Here is a 25506-nt window from a genome sequence, read left to right as displayed (position 1 = left end):
TGCTGTAATACAGTATTAGAGATGAGAACAAGTAATATAGCAGATTATACAGGTTAGATGCTGTAATACAGTATTAGAGATGAGAACAGGTAATATAGCAGATTATACAGGTGAGATGCTGTAATACAGTATTAGAGATGATGACAGGTAATATAGCAGATTATACAGGTGAGATACTGTAATATAGTATTAGAGATGAGAACAGGTTATATAGCAGATTATACAGGTGAGATGCTGTAATACAGTATTAGAGATGAGAACAAGTAATATAGCAGATTATACAGGTTAGATGCTGTAATACAGTATTAGAGATGAGAACAGGTAATATAGCAGATTATACAGGTGAGATGCTGTAATACAGTATTAGAGATGAGAACAAGTAATATAGCAGAATATATAGGTGAGATGCTGTAATACAGTATTAGAGATTAGAACAAGTAATATAGCAGATTATAGAGGTGAGATGCTGTAATATAGTATTAGAGATGAGAACAGGTAATATAGCAGATTATAGAGGTGAGATGCTGTAATACAGTATTAGAGATGAGAACAGGTAATATAGCAGATTATAGAGGTGAGATGCTGTAATAAAGTATTATAGATGACTACAGGTAATATAGCAGATTATACAGGTGAGATGCTGTAATACAGTATTAGAGATGAGAACAAGTAATATAGCAGGTTATACAGGTGAGATGCTGTAATACAGTATTAGAGATGAGAACAGGTAATATAGCAGATTATACAGGTGAGATGCTGTAATACAGTATTAGATTTGAGAACAGGTAATATAGCAGATTATACAGGTGAGATGCTGTAATTCAGTATTAGATATGAGAACAGGTAATATAGCAGATTATACAGGTGAGATGCTGTAATACAGTATTAGAGATGAGAACAGGTAATATAGCAGATTATACAGGTGAGATGCTGTAATACAGTAATAGAGATGAGAACAGGTAATATAGCAGATTATACAGGTGAGATGCAGTAATACAGTATTAGAGATGAGAACAGGTGATATAGCAGATTATACAGGTAAGATTCTGTAATTCAGTATTAGATATGAGAACAGGTAATATAGCAGATTATACAGGTGAGATGCTGTAATACAGTATTAGAGATGAGAACAGGTAATATAGCAGATTATACAGGTGAGATGCTTTAATACAGTATTAGAGATGAGAACAGGTAATATAGCAGATTATAAAGGTGAGATGCTTTAATACAGTATTAGAGATGAGAACAGGTAATATAGCAGATTATACAGGTGAGATGCTGTAATACAGTATTAGAGATGAGAACAAGTAATATAGCAGATTATACAGGTGAGATGCTATAATACAGTATTAGAGATGAGAACAGGTAATATAGCAGATTATACAGGTGAGATGCTGTAATACAGTATTAGAGATGATGACAGGTAATATAGCAGATTATACAGGTGATATGCTGTAATACAGTATTAGAGATGAGAACAATTAATATAGCATATTATAGAGGTGAGATGCTGTAATACAGTATTAGAGATGAGAACAGGTAATATAGCAGATTATACAGGTGAGATGCTGTAATACAGTATTAGAGATGAGAACAGGTAATATAGTAGATTATACAGGTGAGATGCTGTAATACAGTATTAGAGATAAGAACAGGTAATATAGCAGATTATACAGGTGAGATGCAGTAATACAGTATTAGCGATGATAACAGGTAATATAGCAGATTATACAGGTGAGATGCTGTAATACAGTTTTAGCGATGATAACAGGTTATATAGCAGATTATACAGATGAGATGCTGGAATATAGTATTAGAGATGAGAACAAGTAATATAGCAGATTATACAGGTGAGAGGCTGTAATACAGTTTTAGCGATGAGAACAGGTAATATAGTAGATTATATAGGGGAGATGCTGTAATACAGTTTTAGCGATGAGAACAGGTAATATATCAGATTATACAGGTGAGATGATGTAATACACTATTAGAGATGAGAACAGGTAATATAGCAGATTATACAGGTGAGATGCTGTAATACAGTATTAGAGATGAGAACAAGTAATATAGCAGATTATACAGGTGAGATGCTATAATACAGTATTAGAGATGAGAACAGGTAATATAGCAGATTATACAGGTGAGATGCTGTAATACAGTATTAGAGATGATGACAGGTAATATAGCAGATTATACAGGTGATATGCTGTAATACAGTATTAGAGATGAGAACAATTAATATAGCATATTATAGAGGTGAGATGCTGTAATACAGTATTAGAGATGAGAACAGGTAATATAGCAGATTATACAGGTGAGATGCTGTAATACAGTATTAGAGATGAGAACAGGTAATATAGTAGATTATACAGGTGAGATGCTGTAATACAGTATTAGAGATAAGAACAGGTAATATAGCAGATTATACAGGTGAGATGCAGTAATACAGTATTAGCGATGATAACAGGTAATATAGCAGATTATACAGGTGAGATGCTGTAATACAGTTTTAGCGATGATAACAGGTTATATAGCAGATTATACAGATGAGATGCTGGAATATAGTATTAGAGATGAGAACAAGTAATATAGCAGATTATACAGGTGAGAGGCTGTAATACAGTTTTAGCGATGAGAACAGGTAATATAGTAGATTATATAGGGGAGATGCTGTAATACAGTTTTAGCGATGAGAACAGGTAATATATCAGATTATACAGGTGAGATGATGTAATACACTATTAGAGATGAGAACAGGTAATATAGCAGATTATACAGGTGAGATGCTGTAATACAGTATTAGATATGAGAACAGGTAATATAGTAGATTATATAGGGGAGATGCTGTAATACAGTATTAGAGATGAGAACAGGTAATATATCAGATTATACAGGTGAGATGATGTAATACAGTATTAGAGATGAGAACAGGTAATATAGCAGATTATAGAGGTGAGATGCTGTAATACAGTATTAGAGATGAGAACAGGTAATATAGCAGATTATACAGGTGAGATGATGTAATACAGTATTATAGATGAGAACAGGTAATATAGCAGATTATACAGGTGAGATGCTGTAATACAGTATTAGAGATGTGAACAGGTAATATAGTAGATTATAGAGGTGAGATGCTGTAAAACAGTATTAGAGATAATGACAGGTAATATTGCAGATTATACAGGTGAGATGATGTAATATAGTCTTAGAGATGAGAACAGGTAATATAGCAGATTATACAGGTGAGATGCTGTAATACAGTATTAGAGATGAGAACAGGTAATATAGTAGATTATATAGGGGAGATGCTGTAATACAGTATTAGAGATGAGAACAGGTAATATAGCAGATTATACAGGTGAGATGCTGTAATACAGTATTAGAGATGAGAACAGGTAATATAGCAGATTATACAGGTGATATGCTGTAATACAGTATTAGAGATGATAACAGGTTATATAGCAGATTATACAGGTGAGAGGCTGTAATACAGTATTAGAGATGAGAACAAGTAATATAGCAGATTATACAGGTGAGATGCTGTAATATAGTATTAGCGATGATAACATGTTATATAGCAGATTATACAGGTGAGAGGCTGTAATACAGTATTAGAGATGAGAACAAGTAATATAGCAGATTATACAGGTGAGATGCTGTAATACAGTATTAGAGATGATAACAGGTTATATAGCAGATTATACAGGTGAGAGGCTGTAATACAGTATTAGAGATGAGAACAGGTAATATAGCAGATTATACAGGTGAGATGCTGTAATACAGTATTAGAGATGGGAACAGGTAATATAGCAGATTATACAGGTGATATGCTGTAATACAGTATTAGAGATGAGAACAAGTAATATAGCAGATTATACAGGTGAGATGATGTAATACAGTATTAGAGATGAGAACAGGTAATATAGCAGATTATACAGGTGAGATGCTGTAATACAGTATTAGAGATGAGAACAGGTAATATAGCAGATTATAAAGGTGATATGCTGTAATTCAGTATTAGAGATGAGAACAGGTAATATAGCAGATTATACAGGTGAGATGCTGTAATATAGTATTAGAGATGAGAACAGGTAATATAGCAGATTATACAGGTGAGATGCTGTAATACAGTATTAGAGATGAGAACAGGTAATATAGCAGATTATACAGGAGAGATGCTGTAATACAGTATTAGAGATGAGAACAGGTAATATAGCAGATTATACAGGTGAGATGCTGTAATACAGTATTAGAGATGAGAACAGGTAATATAGCAGATTATAGAGGTGAGATGCAGTAATACAGTATTAGAGATGAGAACAGGTAATATAGCAGATTATACAGGTGAGATGCTGTAATACAGTATTAGAGATGAGAACAGGTAATATAGTAAATTATACAGGTGAGATGCTGTAATACAGTATTAGAGATGAGAACAGGTAATATAGCAGATTATACAGGTGAGATGCTGTAATACAGTATTAGAGATGATGACAGGTAATATAGCAGATTATACAGGTGAGATACTGTAATATAGTATTAGAGATGAGAACAGGTTATATAGCAGATTATACAGGTGAGATGCTGTAATACAGTATTAGAGATGAGAACAAGTAATATAGCAGATTATACAGGTGAGATGCTGTAATACAGTATTAGAGATGAGATCAGGTAATATAGCAGATTATACAGGTGAGATGATGTAATACAGTATTAGAGATGAGAACAGGTAATATAGCAGATTATACATGTGAGATGCTGTACTATAGTATTAGAGATGAGAACAGGTTATATAGCAGATTATACAGGTGAGATGCTGTAATACAGTATTAGAGATGAGAACAAGTAATATAGCAGATTATACTGGTTAGATGCTGTAATACAGTATTAGAGATGAGAACAGGTAATATAGCAGATTATACAGGTGAGATGCTGTAATACAGTATTAGAGATGAGAACAAGTAATATAGCAGAATATATAGGTGAGATGCTGTAATACAGTATTAGAGATTAGAACAAGTAATATAGCAGATTATAGAGGTGAGATGCTGTAATATAGTATTAGAGATGAGAAGAGGTAATATAGCAGATTATAGAGGTGAGATGCTGTAATACAGTATTAGAGATGAGAACAGGTAATATAGCAGATTATAGAGGTGAGATGCTGTAATAAAGTATTATAGATGACTACAGGTAATATAGCAGATTATACAGGTGAGATGCTGTAATACAGTATTAGAGATGAGAACAAGTAATATAGCAGGTTATACAGGTGAGATGCTGTAATACAGTATTAGAGATGAGAACAGGTAATATAGCAGATTATACAGGTGAGATGCTGTAATACAGTATTAGATTTGAGAACAGGTAATATAGCAGATTATACAGGTGAGATGCTGTAATTCAGTATTAGATATGAGAACAGGTAATATAGCAGATTATACAGGTGAGATGCTGTAATACAGTATTAGAGATGAGAACAGGTAATATAGCAGATTATACAGGTGAGATGCTGTAATACAGTAATAGAGATGAGAACAGGTAATATAGCAGATTATACAGGTGAGATGCAGTAATACAGTATTAGAGATGAGAACAGGTGATATAGCAGATTATACAGGTAAGATTCTGTAATTCAGTATTAGATATGAGAACAGGTAATATAGCAGATTATACAGGTGAGATGCTGTAATACAGTATTAGAGATGAGAACAGGTAATATAGCAGATTATACAGGTGAGATGCTTTAATACAGTATTAGAGATGAGAACAGGTAATATAGCAGATTATAAAGGTGAGATGCTTTAATACAGTATTAGAGATGAGAACAGGTAATATAGCAGATTATACAGGTGAGATGCTGTAATACAGTATTAGAGATGAGAACAAGTAATATAGCAGATTATACAGGTGAGATGCTATAATACAGTATTAGAGATGAGAACAGGTAATATAGCAGATTATACAGGTGAGATGCTGTAATACAGTATTAGAGATGATGACAGGTAATATAGCAGATTATACAGGTGATATGCTGTAATACAGTATTAGAGATGAGAACAATTAATATAGCATATTATAGAGGTGAGATGCTGTAATACAGTATTAGAGATGAGAACAGGTAATATAGCAGATTATACAGGTGAGATGCTGTAATACAGTATTAGAGATGAGAACAGGTAATATAGTAGATTATACAGGTGAGATGCTGTAATACAGTATTAGAGATAAGAACAGGTAATATAGCAGATTATACAGGTGAGATGCAGTAATACAGTATTAGCGATGATAACAGGTAATATAGCAGATTATACAGGTGAGATGCTGTAATACAGTATTAGCGATGATAACAGGTTATATAGCAGATTATACAGATGAGATGCTGGAATATAGTATTAGAGATGAGAACAAGTAATATAGCAGATTATACAGGTGAGAGGCTGTAATACAGTTTTAGCGATGAGAACAGGTAATATAGTAGATTATATAGGGGAGATGCTGTAATACAGTTTTAGCGATGAGAACAGGTAATATATCAGATTATACAGGTGAGATGATGTAATACACTATTAGAGATGAGAACAGGTAATATAGCAGATTATACAGGTGAGATGCTGTAATACAGTATTAGATATGAGAACAGGTAATATAGTAGATTATATAGGGGAGATGCTGTTATACAGTATTAGAGATGAGAACAGGTAATATATCAGATTATACAGGTGAGAAGATGTAATACAGTATTAGAGATGAGAACAGGTAATATAGCAGATTATAGAGGTGAGATGCTGTAATACAGTATTAGAGATGAGAACAGGTAATATAGCAGATTATACAGGTGAGATGATGTAATACAGTATTATAGATGAGAACAGGTAATATAGCAGATTATACAGGTGAGATGCTGTAATACAGTATTAGAGATGTGAACAGGTAATATAGTAGATTATAGAGGTGAGATGCTGTAAAACAGTATTAGAGATAATGACAGGTAATATTGCAGATTATACAGGTGAGATGATGTAATATAGTCTTAGAGATGAGAACAGGTAATATAGCAGATTATACAGGTGAGATGCTGTAATACAGTATTAGAGATGAGAACAGGTAATATAGTAGATTATATAGGGGAGATGCTGTAATACAGTATTAGAGATGAGAACAGGTAATATAGCAGATTATACAGGTGAGATGCTGTAATACAGTATTAGAGATGAGAACAGGTAATATAGCAGATTATACAGGTGAGATGCTGTAATACAGTATTAGAGATGATAACAGGTTATATAGCAGATTATACAGGTGAGAGGCTGTAATACAGTATTAGAGATGAGAACAAGTAATATAGCAGATTATACAGGTGAGATGCTGTAATGTAGTATTAGCGATGATAACAGGTTATATAGCAGATTATACAGGTGAGAGGCTGTAATACAGTATTAGAGATGAGAACAAGTAATATAGCAGATTATACAGGTGAGATGCTGTAATACAGTATTAGAGATGATAACAGGTTATATAGCAGATTATACAGGTGAAAGGCTGTAATACAGTATTAGCGATGATAACAGGTTATATAGCAGATTATACAGGTGAGAGGCTGTAATACAGTATTAGAGATGAGAACAAGTAATATAGCAGATTATACAGGTGAGAGGCTGTAATACAGTATTAGAGATGAGAACAGGTAATATAGCAGATTACACAGGTGTGATGCTGTAATACAGTATTAGAGATGAGAACAGGTAATATAGCGGATTATAAAGGTGAGATGCTGTAATACAGTATTAGAGATGAGAACAGGTAATATAGCAGATTATACAGGTGAGATGCTGTTATACAGTTTTAGAGATGAGAACAAGTAATATAGCACATTATACAGGTGGGATGCTGTAATACAGTATTAGAGATGATAACAGGTAATATAGCAGATTATACAGGTGAGATGCTGTAATACAGTATTAGAGATGAGAACAGGTAATATAGCAGATTATACAGGTGAGATGATGTAATACAGTATTAGAGATGAGAACAGGTAATATAGCAGATTATACAGGAGAGATGCTGTAATACATTATTAGAGATGAGAACAGGTAATATAGCAGATTATACAGGTGAGATGCTGTAATACAGTATTAGAGATGAGAACAGGTAATATAGCAGATTATACAGGTGAGATGCTGTAATACAGTATTAGAGATGAGAACAAGTAATATAGAAGATTATACAGGTGAGATGCTGTAATACAGTATTAGAGATGAGAACAGGTAATATAGCAGATTATACATGTGAGATGCTGTAATACAGTATTAGAGATGAGATCAGGTAATATAGCAGATTATAAAGGTGAGATGCTGTAATACAGTATTAGAGATGAGTACAGGTAATATAGCAGATTATACAGGTGAGATGCTGTAATACAGTATTAGAGATGAGAACAGGTAATATAGCAGATTATACAAGTGAGATGCTGTAATACAGTGTTAGCGATGAGAACAGGTAATATAGCAGATTATACAGGTGAGATGCTGTAATACAGTATTAGAGATGAGATCAGGTAATATAGCAGATTATACAGGTGAGATGATGTAATACAGTATTAGAGATGAGAACAGGTAATATAGCAGATTATACATGTGAGATGCTGTAATACAGTATTAGAGATGAGTACAGGTAATATAGCAGATTATACAGGTGAGATGCTGTAATACAGTATTAGAGATGAGTACAGGTAATATAGCAGATTATACAGGTGAGATGCTATAATACAGTATTAGCGATGATAACAGGTTATATAGCAGATTATACAGGTGAGAGGCTGTAATACAGTATTAGAGATGAGTATTATTATTTTTCCAACAAATTTACTGTATGTCAGTTACTGTATATTTAGCGCACAAAAACTCCTGCCTCCCTATTATCCTTTCCGTGCGTCTGCATGGGCACGGACGCTAATGCGTCTCATTGTTTTGGTCAAAAGGCGCTAGGATGCATCTTAGTGAAAAGTCTGGCCGCTCTTGTCAAGTGTTGTAAAGTAGTGGATAAGCGTGCCACTCTGCATGTTTTACAGTATGCCTGAGTTTGATTCATAAAGAGATACATTTTTTTTTAAACACAGCTTTAGTAGAGTAGGTCAGTTAGAGTATACAGAATTTAATACAAAAAAAATATCTTGCCTCCCTATAAAGATTTCCGTGCGTCTGCACAGGCAGGAACAGATTTTATTGCATTGTACTATAACAGTTACAGCTATAAGTGATATCTCTAAGTATAGTGGGGAGACTTGAAAGCTCCTCGCTACATTCTTGGATGCAAAAACACTGTCTTTAACCTCTCTATACAGTATTTACTATTTGCGGTACTCAGTAGTAATGAGCTACAGTAGGTGGATAATTGGAGGGGATCATAACTACAGATCCTTGCTGCTTCTCTTACTATTGTCATATAGGGGCAGATGTATTAAGCCTTAATAAGAGATAAATGCAGGGGGTGATAAAGAGAGATAAATGTCCAGCCAATCACCTGCTAACTGCCATGTTACAGGCTGTGTTTGAAAAAAAGTCAGTAAGGAGCTGATTGGCTGGACATTTATCTCTCTTTATCACCCTTGCATTTATCTCTTGTTAAGGCTTAATACATCTGCCCCAATAAACTTACTTTGTAAGCCAATAGTCTCCTCTTTCATATGGTACCAGTCTCAAGTCTCTAGGACACATAGAACCGGAGATATTAGGGTGCAAAGTAGACACATTTTTCCCAATTGACCCTTTAATTCAGACACTCCGTCAAACATGTCGCTTCAGCGTCTGTTCCCGGTGGGAATATATGTTCTTTTAGGTTTCAAGAAATTAATATAAGGACAGCAAAGAAACACAGCAGTTTGATTAACACAATATGGATTTATTATACTCAGCTTCGGGAGGTTATTTCAGTGAAGACAAACAGTCAATGATAACACGTCCAGGGGAGGCCTCGACTGTCATTCCAACACCTGTGTGCTTAGCTCATTCTGTCCGTTCCTTCAGTTCATCGTCTGGGTGGGGCCTCTCTGAGTAACCCTTCGCCATATGATTATATACACTTCAAGGACATTGGCTCAGCAAAATACTAATGTCCTCTGTGCCCTAAAAGGTCACAGTTGTCCATTCTCTAAATATATGCATAGGCAAGTGTCTATTTAGGGCTTATAGGAGAAACAGCAAACCATTGTAGAAATCAACTTCTTAACCCTATGGTTACAAGGAAAACACTTCGAGCCCAGCAGCCAGTAATGGAACCAGACAGGGGCAACAGGGGAACAAAGCAAAATATTCCAAGAGAAGGTCCACAAATGTGGTTACCCTTTGCACAGGATTGGATTGCACAGCCGAAGCTGACACACACAGCAAAATAAAATATTTGGGACAACATAATGGCGGAGATTAATGCAGATGCCACATTATTTGCGGCCACGTTTGGCCCCGGTAGGGGCCTGGCCACGTGCAGCAGCTCTTCACCCACGACCACGTTGTGCTGGTGGGTTGGGGGGAGCAGCTGCTGTGGAAGGGGGTGTTGGTGTTCCCCTTCCGGCAGCAGGGAGTGCTGATGGTGGATCAGCAGCAGAATTAACAGATACTGTAATAGGGCCCTATTGGTTGAGATTAGCTCCGCCACAAGCTCATTATGGCGGAGGTGGAGGTCATTTTAACGCACCAGCAGGTCATTTTGCCGAACAGCTTGCTCAGCAATGACCTGCTGGCTGACAGCTATTGCCTTTTGCGTGTTGACAATAGCTTTCATGACCTCCTCGGTCCTACTCTGCCGCTATGCTGCTGCCTCTCCCTGCTGCAGAATCGTATTCAGCAGCTGCGTCCACACTCCAACATCCTGTGTAGCTGGTGGCGGCTGCTGCACCTGTGGCATGGATGTCACTGCCACTGTCTCCTCCTCAGGAAGGTCACTTCCGCACGTTGGAGCTTGCTCTGAAATAGAAAGGTAAAATTACAACACATTCCTGGAAACTTATCAAAATGTTGTTATGTCCTGCTAACAACTTACCTTCTAGATCAGCCACGAATACATCCACTGGGGCCTCACTGTCCATGTTGCTCACTCCCCGGATCTCCTCTATAGCCACGCAGGACTCGGCCAACTGCTCCAGGGAGGTGAGCTTGAGTCTGGATGGCATGCGGCCAGCCCCAGTGGTGTGGCTGTGTGTCCAACATGCGGTCAGTTTCTTCTTGAGGTTGCTTTTGAAATAGCAACCTGACCTGTCATTTAGCAATCACATCTACCTTTGTATAAACACATTATCTGTATTGCAATACTTATATATTGTGGTTCATACAATAGTACACTGAAAGAGGTTACACACAATAACTAAGGACAATAGAAATGTGGCACACATTCAATGGTGCAATGTGCAAACGACCCCACCTCTAACACTTCAGTTCGATGGTCAGAATATTGAAATTTAGACATATCACCTTATTTGTTTTTAATTATTGCTTTAATTAGGGCCAGTAGGATGGTGTAATGGTTATCATTACTGGCTCACCGCAGTGAGGCCATGGCTTCAATACCCTGCATGGCCCTAACTGTGCGGAGTTTGTATATTATATTATTAAGAAGTACATAAAACCATAAATAGGTCATTGTGGGGCCAACACCACACACTTTTTAGCTACACTTGCTTGCTAATTGTTGTCTTGCATATTGGACCTCATTGATAAAAGGTCAACTTTTAAAAAACAATGTTCCCCAAAAACACTTTTTCACTCTCATATCAATGTGTGAGCTAGCACAGTATTTGTAATAAGTATGTCTAACTGTGTTGTACACACTAAAACTTGCCTTTTCTTTACACGATCAGTTTCGCATAATTGTGGTGCAACCGCATTAATCTCCGCAGTGATGTCATCCCAAATCTTCTCCTTCATTGTGGGTGTCAACCTCTTGTGTGTCAACTCGATCCAATCCCGTGCATGGGGTACCAGTATTTGTAATTCCTCCTCTTGGAATGCTTTGTTGGCATTTCCCCTGTTGTCCTCCTCCGGCCAAGCTTACCAGTTGCTGAGCTCGAAATGCTGGCCTGGCTTTTCTCTTGGGAAGCAACCTGCTGTGTTCCCAATGATTCTGCTAAAGCAGAAAATGGGCCTGCAGAAGATGGGCCTGCAGAAGATGGGCCTGCAGAAGATGGGCCTGCAGAACCATTACCCATTTGCTGGCCATTTCTGAGGGACATATTGGGCCTCCTTCGCACATTGGCCGTTATGGACACCAGCTGAGCCATGATTAGGTCATGGTCTGAAGTAGCATTCTCTGACTCTGATCCAGACATGTTAGCAGCAAAGTATCCTTATGGTAGCACACCTATATATACCCATTTGTGTACATCCCCCCCACGCAGGGTTCTGTACTGCAACATATCGTATGGCAGCGTTCCGTATGGCAGCATATAGCACTAGGCATTGGCGGCGCAAACGCCACTCCCTTCCAATTTTTTTTTTTTAAATAACCCCCCCCCCAAAGAAAAAAAAAAAGAAACAGGTGACTAATGCAATTAGGATTCTTTTAACATATTCTCTGAATGTACACACACTTAAAATGTATTTATTGCACACCTGCACATTTAACCATTATTGCATACCATATGTGAAGGGACAATTGCAATGTGCAACACTTGATTTATAGGTAGATCACATGTAACTAACCCATTCCAGATTCTAAGCCATTCCACAACACATCAGATACCAATCACTAATTTCAACCAAATCACATGTGTTAGGCCTATATATACTGTATACTGGCTTGATGCTATGTACTTGTGAATGTAGATCTGCAGTGTGTCCAGGTGCAAGGTAATGTTCAACATGGTTTATTTCGATATTTGTATAAAGTTTAATTTTAGATTCATCATTTTGGCTAAAGGCTTTAACATATCACACTCACTTTGTGCAGTAAATCATTGTTTGCATAAAGCAATCATGTTGTTCGGCGATGCGATGGTTTTCGCCGTTTTTTGTGGCACATAAATATGATCAATAAAGTTAATACCAAATAACACTCTTACCAACCAATCACAGGACATGATTGTATTTAATGCCCCATAGCTAATATGGCTTACTACCAGAGAGCAGCACCATTCTCTACTGCAGAGCTGATGGCCCTAGTCTCTGTAATGGAGCGGAGGCTGGGCAGTGCGGGGCCCTTTGTCTCGAACCGGGAAAAGCACCGGGCATACGTTGCTGCCCGGCGCAGGATCTTCACCCGCACATATGTGCGGAGGACCGTCGCCCAGCTGGAGAGGCGATGGTCCGATCTGCGGAGGCGCCAGCCCGAGCTACTCCAGCGTTTGAGGCGCCGGATACAGAGATGTGAGTTTTTCCAGTATAAACACTTAATCGCCAGTGTATGCATTAGTTTTGACATTAATAACTAAACTAATTCAATGAGGTTCATTGGTTGTCAATGAGGTTAAGTGGTTGTCAATGAGGTTCATTGGTTGTCAATGAGAATAAGTGGTTGTCAATTAGGTTTAAATGGCATATACTATATGTGTGATATTTCCTTATTGACATACATTCATGTGGATATAATATGTAGTTGTATATGAATATTGTAATTTTTTTCTTAATTTTATGTCCCTTCATTTTCACTCATCCATTGCTCAATTGTATCATATTTACACAGCACGGAAAAGTGCAGCACAGGCCCGTGATGAGGAGGCCCACTCCCAATCCCCTACCCACTCCCAATCCCCTACCCACTCCCAAACCCATACCCACAACCAAACCTCTTCCTTCAGCCTCCCTTCACCACCCACCTACCCTCCTCCAACCAAAACCCCACTCCCACCACCCAACTACCCTCCACCCACCAACCAGGCCGAACAAATGGGATTAGAGGTTGGAGAAAGTGGTAAGTATACATTATGCCTCTTGTACTTGATTAGCGGTATGTGTTATGTATTGTATATTAAACTATGGACTATGGCATGAATGGAGTATGGGGGACATTGTTAAAAAATGGGTTGTTTCTATAGACAATTGTAATCCAGGGTATGCGCAGAAAACAAAAATAAAAAACAAGGCCATAATGTATCCATTAGCCTGTTGGATATACATTTTGAAACCCTGATGCTATTAGCCTTCACCAGCAGCAACAACATCACACATAGGTTAGTATGGATTACGGAAAGGAGAGGAATGAGAGCCACAACTTTACCACATTGCATTGACATAGTGTATAGATAATATTTATGAAAATAGGGAAGTACTTATAATGGTAGTAGCTTAACAGTACATTGCTGACTGGTAAGGCTTTTGATAAAGCTGCAAGGCTGCAGTGAAACGCGTTAGGTGTTTATCCCTGCCCAGGATTATTAAATGCGGACTACCCATTGACGTGGATCCCAAAACTTCCATCCATTCATCTGGTTCCCAATTGGTTGTTTTCCCATTAGCGGACACCGCTCACAGGAGTCTATTGGTAATAATACTCCCCTACCAACCACTCCCATGGGAGGATTACATCACTGTGTGCGGAAGCCTACTACCTCATCTAACATTGGTTTTAAATTGGCGGACATCGCTCCATGAATCACTTAGGTGAAATCCCAAAACACCAAACCAGTGGACATTCATCATTGTGAATGGAAGCCAACTTCAACTCCTCCAGCGGTAGCTCATAACCATCGTGAGGACATCCAGTGTAAAGAGGAAAAGGGAATCGATCAATACCTTCCATTTGGTATACAAGTATTGGTAATGTGCACTTACCTAAATTGTTTTGGGTCATCCATTATACCACCATCACTCTAATCCTGTGGTACGGAACCATATCAGATATCTATTGTTACATTTTAATAATAGTTTTGGTACTTGTGTATTTTGGCGGCGCCCATCGCATCGCATACCATAAGGCATACGATGGTATGCGATGCGACGCGATATCGCGCGATATTGTACAATGCCATACAATTTTAAAATTGTATGGCATTGTATATGGCATACAATGCCATACAATGTGATGCGATGCGATTAAACATTGTATAAGCACCCTAATGGGTGCTTACAATGTTAAATGCACCCCCACGTCACCCCCCCCACTATAAACGTGAACCCGAAGCGTGGCGAGCGCAGCGGTAAGCGTCCTCCGACCCTTTCATACCCCCACTATCCACGTCGGCGTGGAGTTGAGAATAGAAAGTGTGGCGAGTGCAGCGAGCCACCGAGCCCGAAGCGTGGCGAGCGGACACGGATACCTGTGAAGCCCGCAAGGGGATTCCGATACCTGTGAAGGTATCCACGTCCGCTCGCCACGCTTCGGGCTCGGTGGCTCGCTGCGCTCACCACACTTTCTATTCTCAACTCCACGCCGACGTGGATAGTGGGGGTATGAAAAGGTCGGAGGACGCGTACCGCCGCCCCTCGCGGGCTCGCTGCGCTCGCCACGCTTCAGGTTCACGATTATAGTGGGGGGGTGGCGTGGGGGTGCATTTAACATTGTAAGCACCCATTAGGGTGCTTAAAAGCACCCTTTAGGGTGCTTATACAATCTTTCATCGTTTAGGGGTCAAAAATCGCGTCGCATCGCACAGCATGCCATCGGGTGCATGGCATGCGATGCGATTCGATTAAAACATTGCGCGATGGAAATCGGGGGCGCCGCTATAATACACAAGTACCATATTTTTTTATTGTTTTTCATGTTTTCTGTATACAGGTCACTAATAACGGTACTTATGTATTATCTGGGCTCCCATGTTAAATGCAGCCCATTTTTTCATGCCCCTACTATCCAACTACGCATGGAGTTGATTTTATATAGTGTGGCGAGCGCAGCGAGCCACCGTGCCCGAAGCGTGGTTAGCACAGCGAGCCCCGCGAGGGGACGCGGTCTCATAAGAAAAATGGGAGCCCAGATATTACATAAGTACCCTAATAACTTTTAATATATAAAATTGATACTGCTTTACAACATTGGTCATTGGTATTTTATGTCATGCTCACATGCCTTTGCAAGAATGAGGGAGCACCTGCTAATGCTCGCCCAAGACCTGCAGGACCTGACAGACCTCCTAATTTAATTTTTCTTTAAATTTTCAAAAAAATAAACAGTTGATGACAGTTAGAAGTTGTCTGTGTGTTTTTGTTTAATTTTACAGTATATGTGTAAATTGTGTTATATATTGATGCCACTTGCAAAAGGTAGATACTGTATAGAGATGTGTATTTGCATAAAGTGTAATACAGTGAAAGGTAATGAATAAATGGTGTTGAAGGTGTGGTGGTGTGTATGTGTGTGTTTGCACAGCGATCTAGAGTACCTTTATTATAGTGATCAATTCATTGCATGACACAAAATTCAAATATTTGTAATAAGAAATAAAGTTACCCAGTATGCATAATGATGTACACACACACACACACACACACACACACACACACACACACACACACACACACACACACACATAATGTGTTTTAAACTGTAGGTACTTTACATTTATTATGTGTAAATCACAATTTGACCTTTTAGAATGATTGCATTTGCCTTGCAATTAATATATACAGTAGTATGCATACATAAAACACAGGTAAAGGGGCAACAATGACGTTTTTAAACTTAACATCATGTAAGGGTTAATCTAAAGTGCAAGTAATGTGTTTAAGTGTCATTTAGGAAGTAATTGATTTCATGAAAAAATTAATATATATATATGTTATGAGGTACCCTAATTGGATAAGTGTGTCATGTTGCTGAAGCATGACTTCCGAATAGATTACTGAGGTTTGCGCAAATACACCAACTCGGTGCGTACGGTCAGATTCCCGTCCGTTCGGACGCAGTAAGACCATGCAGATTCTTTGAGTTCCCACCGCACACGCACGTTTGGATGCAGTCCGAAGACACTCCCTCTACTTAGCGAGTCCGTCCGAACGGATGCGGACGACCTGTGGGCGTGTGTTCTTAGAATGCCCGCCGTGCGTTCCGTTCGGGCATTTCCGAACGAACGCGCATTTCCAAAGAGTCAACCAGGATAAGGCCCATTGTCTAAAATGCAGCGTAACAAAACATCACATTTTTGCCTCCGTGCCTCTGTCATAAACTTATGCCACTGCTCTTGCTTATAACTTTACTTACTTTGGCAAGAAAATGTATATTATTACATTGGCCAAAAAAGTCTGCTCCTTTATTAATGATGGTTAAACAAAAACTATTAAGAATTGTATACTATGAATGGAAATATGCCAGACTAGATCCTCAAATTGGGATACGCACTTTTTACCAGAAGTGGCATCTGTTTATCAATACTCTTGATGATGCTACTAAAATGCATTTTTCTAAACAATGTAGTACAATAAGATATAAGCGATAACTTGCATATATCTAGAGAGCGCCACACAATAGGATGTAATCAATATAAATTTATTCTTGAGATATATCTCACAATAAAATTGTACAGTTAATAAAGAAAAGGGGGTTTACTCCGTATGGAGTTGGTGCATGCTCGCACAACCTATTAATTCAATTATTCCCTGGTTTAAACAGGTTAGGTAGACCCCAGATTATTATCAGCTATGGGGGTGCTGTTCCCTACAGCAATGGGTACATGTTTCAAGGCAGAAGAAGAAAAAAGTCTGTCTGGGGGAACGCACTGAAAAAATGTTTTAAAATGTAACTTTTATTAGTTTTACTTTTAATATTCCCTATCTCACAATTTCGAGGGAAAAATTAAAAAAAGCTGAAATTTAAGAGGTTAAAATGACATACGATACATACACAAATACATATAGTGTGTTTTAGAAAGAAAGAATGTTTGTGTTTTAAAATTCACACATATGACTCTCCCAGAAAAATGTCTATTCTATAAAGCCCTGAGAGGAAATAATTTAGCTATTTGAAAGTTTTTTATATAAAGGACTAATTTGTGTGTCCTGATGTCACTATGTAACAGTTTTTTATATATAATATAGTGTTAGGACACAGGGCACAGTGGTAGAAGCTTTAAGCAGTGATCTGCAGTGAGATTGGAGGCTAAATGATATTGTCTCACAGATCTTGTGCAGTCTATTGGCGCCCTCTTGTGGTCAGACTTTAATAATTACCAATATTCCCATTTATTATGGGGCACATTTAATTCCCATAAATGGGTTTTAGTAAGATTGCTGTGGGAGCCTTTTAAAGATCTTATTGCACTGTCTCACTGATATCTGATATGCTATGCACTTTACTACCAAACTTTCATAGGGTGTAGTTTAATACTACCCCTTTAGTAAATAGTAGGTCACTTTCTAGCAAAACATTTCTAATACATTCAGATCAGGCAAACAGACATTTCTGGGACAGGCAAGGTGCCAACGCAACGCAACGTTTCGCTGTTTACCAGCTTTGTCAAGGCCAACCAGATAGCCTTGCCCTAACCCTATTTATCAGTATCCCTAGGCCAATCAGAGTGTGGTATGATGGTCATGTGTTGATATCCGCCTATCAAGGATTTGATTATTGTTAAGTTTAATTGCATCCCCCTGTGTGGGTGTAGAAAATAAGTGGCAGACACAAAAGAGTGTCTGTCGCATTAAGAAGCGCGGACCTGCTCAGTAATTAAATGACCAAGTTTTTAGTAAAGAATATAAAACATTTTATTAAAATAACATAACAAAGTAATTAATAATTCCCCCCCTCTTTACAATTCATGTGCACAATATCAACAGACAAACAGGACAGACAACAATGAACATATAATAAAAGCTTGATTAGCTGAGAATGCCGTTTGGTACTGTCACTTAGATTGTGGCAATGAATGAGGCAATAAATGAGGCTTTGTGCAAATTAGCTAGAGGCTTATAAGGTGTTTCATATAGTTACCGGTCCTGTACACTTACTTTGCGCTGTTTTAGATGGTAAATAGAACTCAGGTCAGTCTCTCCACGAATTACCAGAGATGTACTCTGGAAATAGCTGCAATGGGGACCTTCTCCTGCTGGACCAGCCAGCTAGGTAAATATTTGTAATCCACGTGTAGTGCGCTTCTGCAGGATCAGTGCAGGACCAGCGGTGAATAGGGCTCAAAAACGCGTTTCTCCGCCTGTCACTGGAATCGGCGGCTTCCTCAGTCTGAGCCCATGAATGTGAAACAAGCATTTTTATAGCGGCGATGTTCGCGCCTTTCATTTTACCCTCACTTCCGGGTTTTCACTCCAAGCCTCACTATCATTCTCATATATTTATAGGCTCCCGCGGCCATTTTGCCTATTGCGTTTCAAGCCTCACTTGTGCTCCGGGATCGTAACCATTATTTGCCCACAAATATATACCTCATTTACATATCTAGAAAGCGGATTTAATTCTTTAACTATATTCATAGTCCATATGCCCATTGAAAGTCCACCATGCCTCAATCTCATGCTAATTTATGCGTCTTTGTTTCTTTTGTTATGAATACCACAGCAACTGTCATATCTGTATAGTAGCCGGCAATCCTTAAAGGGACATACTCACATAAAACACAGAAAAACAACAATACCAGCAGCAAAAATATCCCTCAAAATATACTAATAAACATTACATAAATATTTAATAAATAATAATAAATAATATTATTAATGAATAATCAAGATCATAATGGTCATAAACAAATGGTCATAGAAAAATGATGATAAATGACTACTTTGGGAAACTTTTAAATATCAGCAACACTATTTTCATATATATTAGGATGGAAATGTAGCTATCCATAGGAATATGGATACATTGGGCAGCATGCATGGAATCAGCTCATAATTTAAAGAAATATATATATATATATATATATATATATATATATATATATATGTACATATTCCAAATAATAATAATAATAATAATAATAATAATAATATTAAAAAATAATAATTATAATAAAAACCGCAAGTGCATGTATATACATAAATGAATAAATATACGCAATAAATCATTAATCCAATTGGGTAAATATCCACTTACTTTCCTTCTGCAATAAAATCCTAGCTCTGTTGCCACCTCGTGATGTTGGTGGAACATGATCTATAATAATTACCCTTATACTGGGAATGCAGTGTTTCTCTTTGGCACAGTGCCTTGCCAATGGCTGGTCACTGTGTCCAGTGGCCAGCACTTGCTTAATGGCACTATGGAGCTGTGCCATGCATTTCCTGAAGGTTCTCTGTGTTTTGCCCACATATGACAACCCGCATGGGCATGTGAGCATATATATAACATACAAGGTGGTACATGTTACGGCAGTTTTAATATGGTGCTACGGCCTGTATGGGGATGGTTAAAGCTTTTCCCTGGAGTGAGGGTATTGCACGTTGTGCACCCCAGGCATCAATTGCAACCTGTCCTTTGAGCTAGGAAATGAGTATGCTGTTACATCCAGTTTTACTACTTTATCACGGATATTGCTATCTCTGGTGTAGCTAGGTAAAAGCTTAACTTAAGTCTTGATCGGTGTTAACCATGGGCCACCATTTTTTAGCATGTTGAACAACTGTGTCCATATTGGTATATTTCTTTACCCATGGTATAGAAGTCCCCATGTCTTTCTTTGGACATGGTATCATGGTGAGCTGCCTGGGGGTGGCCAGTACATTCACTTTCATCTTATTAAGTTCCTGCTGGTCATAACCCCTTTCCACAAACTTGGTAATCATTTGATCTAATGCAACTATGGTTTCTATGGGGTCTGATGTTATACGTCGGACCCGCAATAGTTGGGAATAAGGGAGTCCCTTTTTAAGGGAGACCGGATGGAAACTGTTCGATTTGAGTATGGTACTGGAGAAAAACATCCATGGGTACAAATAAGAAATATAATTTGTCTGTAAAATATCAGAACCTACCAAATCAGCAATGGATATCTATACCAGGTTGAACTAGATGGATGCAAGTCTTTTTTCCGCCTTACCTACTATGTACTATGTACTATTTCTATCGGTCTGTTTTACATAGATAGATGTACTGATTTTACCCTCCTGTAATTTAATGTTAAAGGCAGTTTGCTGGATACACGGATTAAGGATAGCATCAAGATATATAACAAAAGACGAATGACAGAGAGCAAATCTATTTTTAAAATAGGTCTGAGTCTGCAGCAATCTTTAACTTTATCTTTATCTTGATAGGTAAGAACACAGAAAGAATTTTAAAGACAGCGCTGACTCAGATGATTAGAATTATAATTGATATTTAATACATTTAAAAAAAATTATAACATGATTATACACAAATCACCGGCCGGAAAATACACAATTAAAACTTACAGTAACAACACTTTTAATCAGGACTGCTGCTTTTAGAAATGCTACGCAAGCATGTTAATTAGTAGGTTAGTAGAGCTTAGTAAACAAGCAAAGAAGATTGTAAAGCCTCCTTGTAATTGATCCCAATTCAAATGGCAGTATTCAATGAGAAAAATTCTCCGTGTTTTATGGAGAATTTGTGCTTTGTTCGCCTTGGACGGAGCATTTTGCTCTCCAAAATCGAGCAACCCTATTCAATGTGAAATATTCTCCGTCTTTCTAAGTGATTCTCTCCGTCTCTCTCCGTGTAGAAATTCTCCATCTTTTGATGGAGATCTGGAATGTGAACTTTTAATCTAAAAGGTTTTTTTTTTAATTTTGGTGTAAAAAAATCAGGTTTTTTTTTTTCTGTGAAGGGGCATTTTATTTTTATTCATGTGCTTATAGCACATGAATATATATTTAATTTTGTAAAAAATATTTTTTTTAATTTTTTTTTTTTATTTTTTTTTTTACACAGTGCAGCCAGCAGGGGGCCGGAGCGCTCGAGCCGCTCATTAGATATTCATATATTCACTGCACCCAATCGTTAATATGCACGATCGGGTGCAGTGAATACTGGGTCCCCCGCTGGCTATAGGGGGGGGCAGCCTGTGCTGCCTGGGTCCAGGGGAGCCCACCTCCCCTCCACATTCCTCTGGAGCAGCCAGGGAGACTTTAATCTCTCTGGCTGCTTCCGTCCCCCGGCTCCCTGAAAGCTCCCTGCCGCGGACGCTCGTCCGCTGCAGGGGTTAAGACTCGCCGCGAGTGGCGGCGAGTCTTAAATACATTGAATAGTGGGAGCAGGAGGCTCCGGAACAGGGAGAATCTCCGCTAAAACACGGAGAGTGCATGGAGAGCGAAATAAAACGCTCTCCATGGACGGAGAACTTTCTCATTGAATACTGCCCTCAGAGGTGATTGGAAGTCCATTACTTTGAAGAATGGGCCGTTTGGCACATACAGTCAGCTAGCTCTCTCACAGCTCTTAGTTGCTGATACTACAGCTGTTAGTACCATACATACTGCAGATGTTTATGCAGAAAGAAGCAGAATTTTGGGCTCAGTCATTCACAAAGCATAAGGGTTAGTAGCTTAAGCTCTTATGAGCTATCACTTGCCAGTTCTCAGCTCTTAATCTCAATCCCTCTTTGTGGTGTCCCAACTGCTGATTCCTTGCAGATGTAATGCGGCCTTTTGGGTTTCTCTCCACAGGGTGATGAGCGTGGTGGCAAGGGGGTCGGAGCCTGTGTGAATCCTTTAATCCTTTCAATGCGTTTCTCTACCTGTACATCGGCGGCTTCCTCAGAAAGGTGTTACACCTTTCTTGTGGTTTTTTTTTCTTCCATTTTTCCACTTCTTTGGAGCACCATCTCCATTGGTGCAATCCCATGCTTGAGGATTGGATGCCTTCTTCTGATTAAAAAGAAACCTTTATGAGCTTGAAGACATCCTCACCTCTGCATTGTTTAAATTGGAATTCTCACGTATTAACATAAAGCACTAACATTGGTTTTTGCACTTATATTTTATTTTTGAGAAACCATTGCTTCAGAGCATCAACATGTGCATGAAAACTGTTACTAAATCAACATCCGACATAAGGAAAAGTTTCCCTTCATAAACTGTAGACCTATGCGCCTTTGGAAAGCATTCTCCTCTTCTATTTTGCTCTATTTCTATTACGGTATAGGTGTCACTTTGGGGATATATATTTTTGCGCAGCATTTTGTGCCATGTGCAATTATTATATACAGTATATGGCATGGCACATTAATGGTGACGGCGCCCTGTATGGAAGATGCCTGTATTATGTTACTAATACAGATGTAGGGGCCACTCTACATGAGACCAGCAGTCTGTATACTCACCTTGTGTACATGTGTTTCAAAATCTGTTTTTGTTCCATTTTTATTTAAAAATAAAATCATGTCATGTAACGCTTGTGCCATAATGGAGACAGCGAGATGTACGTTGTAGGGTAGTGCATCATAACTAGTATATACTCGTAATTCAGGCTTCACCACTGATGAACTGTTTCTAAGTGGATCAATTAAATATTTTAAATAGGACTTTTGTAATTTCTTATTAGAACTGCTTTGGAAAGAATTCATCAAGATGTCATCCAATATTGGGTCAATGGAATCATTGGATGAATAAAAATTATGTAGAAATTCATATGACCCAGGGATGTCATGTACAGTAAGTGAGAGAACAAGACTGCAGTTAGCTGGGATTCCATTCCCTGCATCAATTGCAATCTCTGTGACATCTGCCCACGAAGATGGAAGAATAAATGTCTTATTAGCAAATGCTTGTGCCAGTGTATGGATAAACCCTACAAAGTGCAGTGAGTTTGTGCCACAGATTATTATAATCTCAGTAGTAGAACGCTGAATAACTTTCCTAATAGCTGACATCTTAGGATCATCTACACCAACTACTTGTACCATGAATTCAGTGCATATTGCATGATCAGATAACTGTCTGCTGAGTTGTTGAAGCTCCCGCTCTCCGCTCTCATCATTTGATGTAATTATCCCGACCCAATTCCACCCAAAAGTATTTACTATCAGAGCAATTGCCTCAATTTCCTTGTTATTGTTGTGAATTGTTCGATAAAAATGTGGATAAATCCTTCTGTCACTGAGATCAGGGTCCTTTGCTCCATAACTGACCTAGAAATGGCATCAACATATAAATACATTAGATAAGTATATTAAAACTAGGGGTGTGCACCAGGCACTTTTTTAAATTTGAATTAAAAATAAAATAAAAAAGCATTCCCCATACAGTAACTCCCTTAGTAGTGCCCCCATAGTAGTAGTACCCCTTTAGTAATGCCCGAATTTGTGGTGTCCACCATACAGTAGTTGTAGCTCCTTAGTACTTCCCCTTAGTAGTATGCCACATAGTTCCCACATAATAGTAGCCTCAATACAAAATGTATCCTTCTTTTTCCTAAATAATAAATATGTCCCCTCATTGCAGCCCCCTCGCAGCCCTCACTCAGCAGATAGCATGGACATGTCTGAAACCAACTGTGGAAAGAAGATGTGCAGAGAATCCAAGAACGGGAATAAAATGTTTCTCCACGATTTGGATCGGGAAAATGGCGGAAAGGTGCAAAAGCCTCATGAGTCACCTTAGATCAGGTAAGTTCGGGGGAGGGGGGGGGGGTTGGTTGGTTCTCTAGGGACCTAGAAATGGTATTTATACAGGTTGAGTATCCCGTATCCGAGTATCCGTTATCCGAATTATTCCGAAATACGGACATTCCAGAAAGTGAAAAAAAAATATTTTTTTTGCTAAAAACTCACTGGGGACATTTGTAACAGCACTACTGGTGACATGATATGTAACTGGCACTATATAGGTGCAAGAAAATTATTACTTGGCATTCAAATTCAATATCTGAGATAGTACACACATTTTGTTTCACGTTTTGAAACCTTGTTTTTTGAACAAATAAAATATATTTGTGTGTATTTTATGTGGTAATAAAATATATTTGTGTGTATTTTATGTGTTTATACAGCATACATGCAAGATACTTCAAAATACATCATTGAAATATTAAAATATTCCGAAATACGGAATAATCCGTTATCCAAAATTCTCCTGGTCCCGAGCATTTTGGATACGGGATACTCAACCTATAACACTATGCGCTGCTGAGTAGATACGGTAATGAGTCCCGCTGAATAACTGAACACTGGACACACTGTATTTTGTATTCAAATTTATATAAATAAGAAGCACAATAATAAAACAAATAAAATACAATAAAAATACAATCTATACAAAATATTATACACTAAATTAGTGTGCAATGCATAAGTAGAAATGTTAAAATAAAGGGTTAATGTGGAGAACACTGTTAGCATTTGGGTTAGTAAGGGGTTAATTTCCAGTAATGCCAGCAACAGTAAAGCCAGTCTGTTAGTGCGAGTAAAGCCTGTTTTTAGCAAGTTAATCATTCATAATTGTAGTCCGTCAGGCACATATCCAGCGAAGGAATGGTTACTATAGGTGTATCCTGTTGGCGGGTGTACACGCATAATTTCAATTGATCAGGAACAAATAAACACCTTTTTGATATGCTCACCCTCCTTGTTTTGATGTAGATATCTGGAGGGGCCGGGGAGCCGGATTACTCGATGGCTCTGCAAGTGACGTCAACGCGTTTAGTTTCCTAGGCAACTGGAAACTTTTTCAAGTC

This window comes from Crinia signifera, chromosome 1, assembly GCF_055691185.1.
Source record: "Crinia signifera chromosome 1, ASM5569118v1, whole genome shotgun sequence".
Taxonomy (NCBI): Eukaryota; Metazoa; Chordata; class Amphibia; order Anura; family Myobatrachidae; genus Crinia; species Crinia signifera.
The sequence above is the reverse complement of the archived record's forward strand: the minus strand, read 5'-3'. Positions refer to the sequence as shown.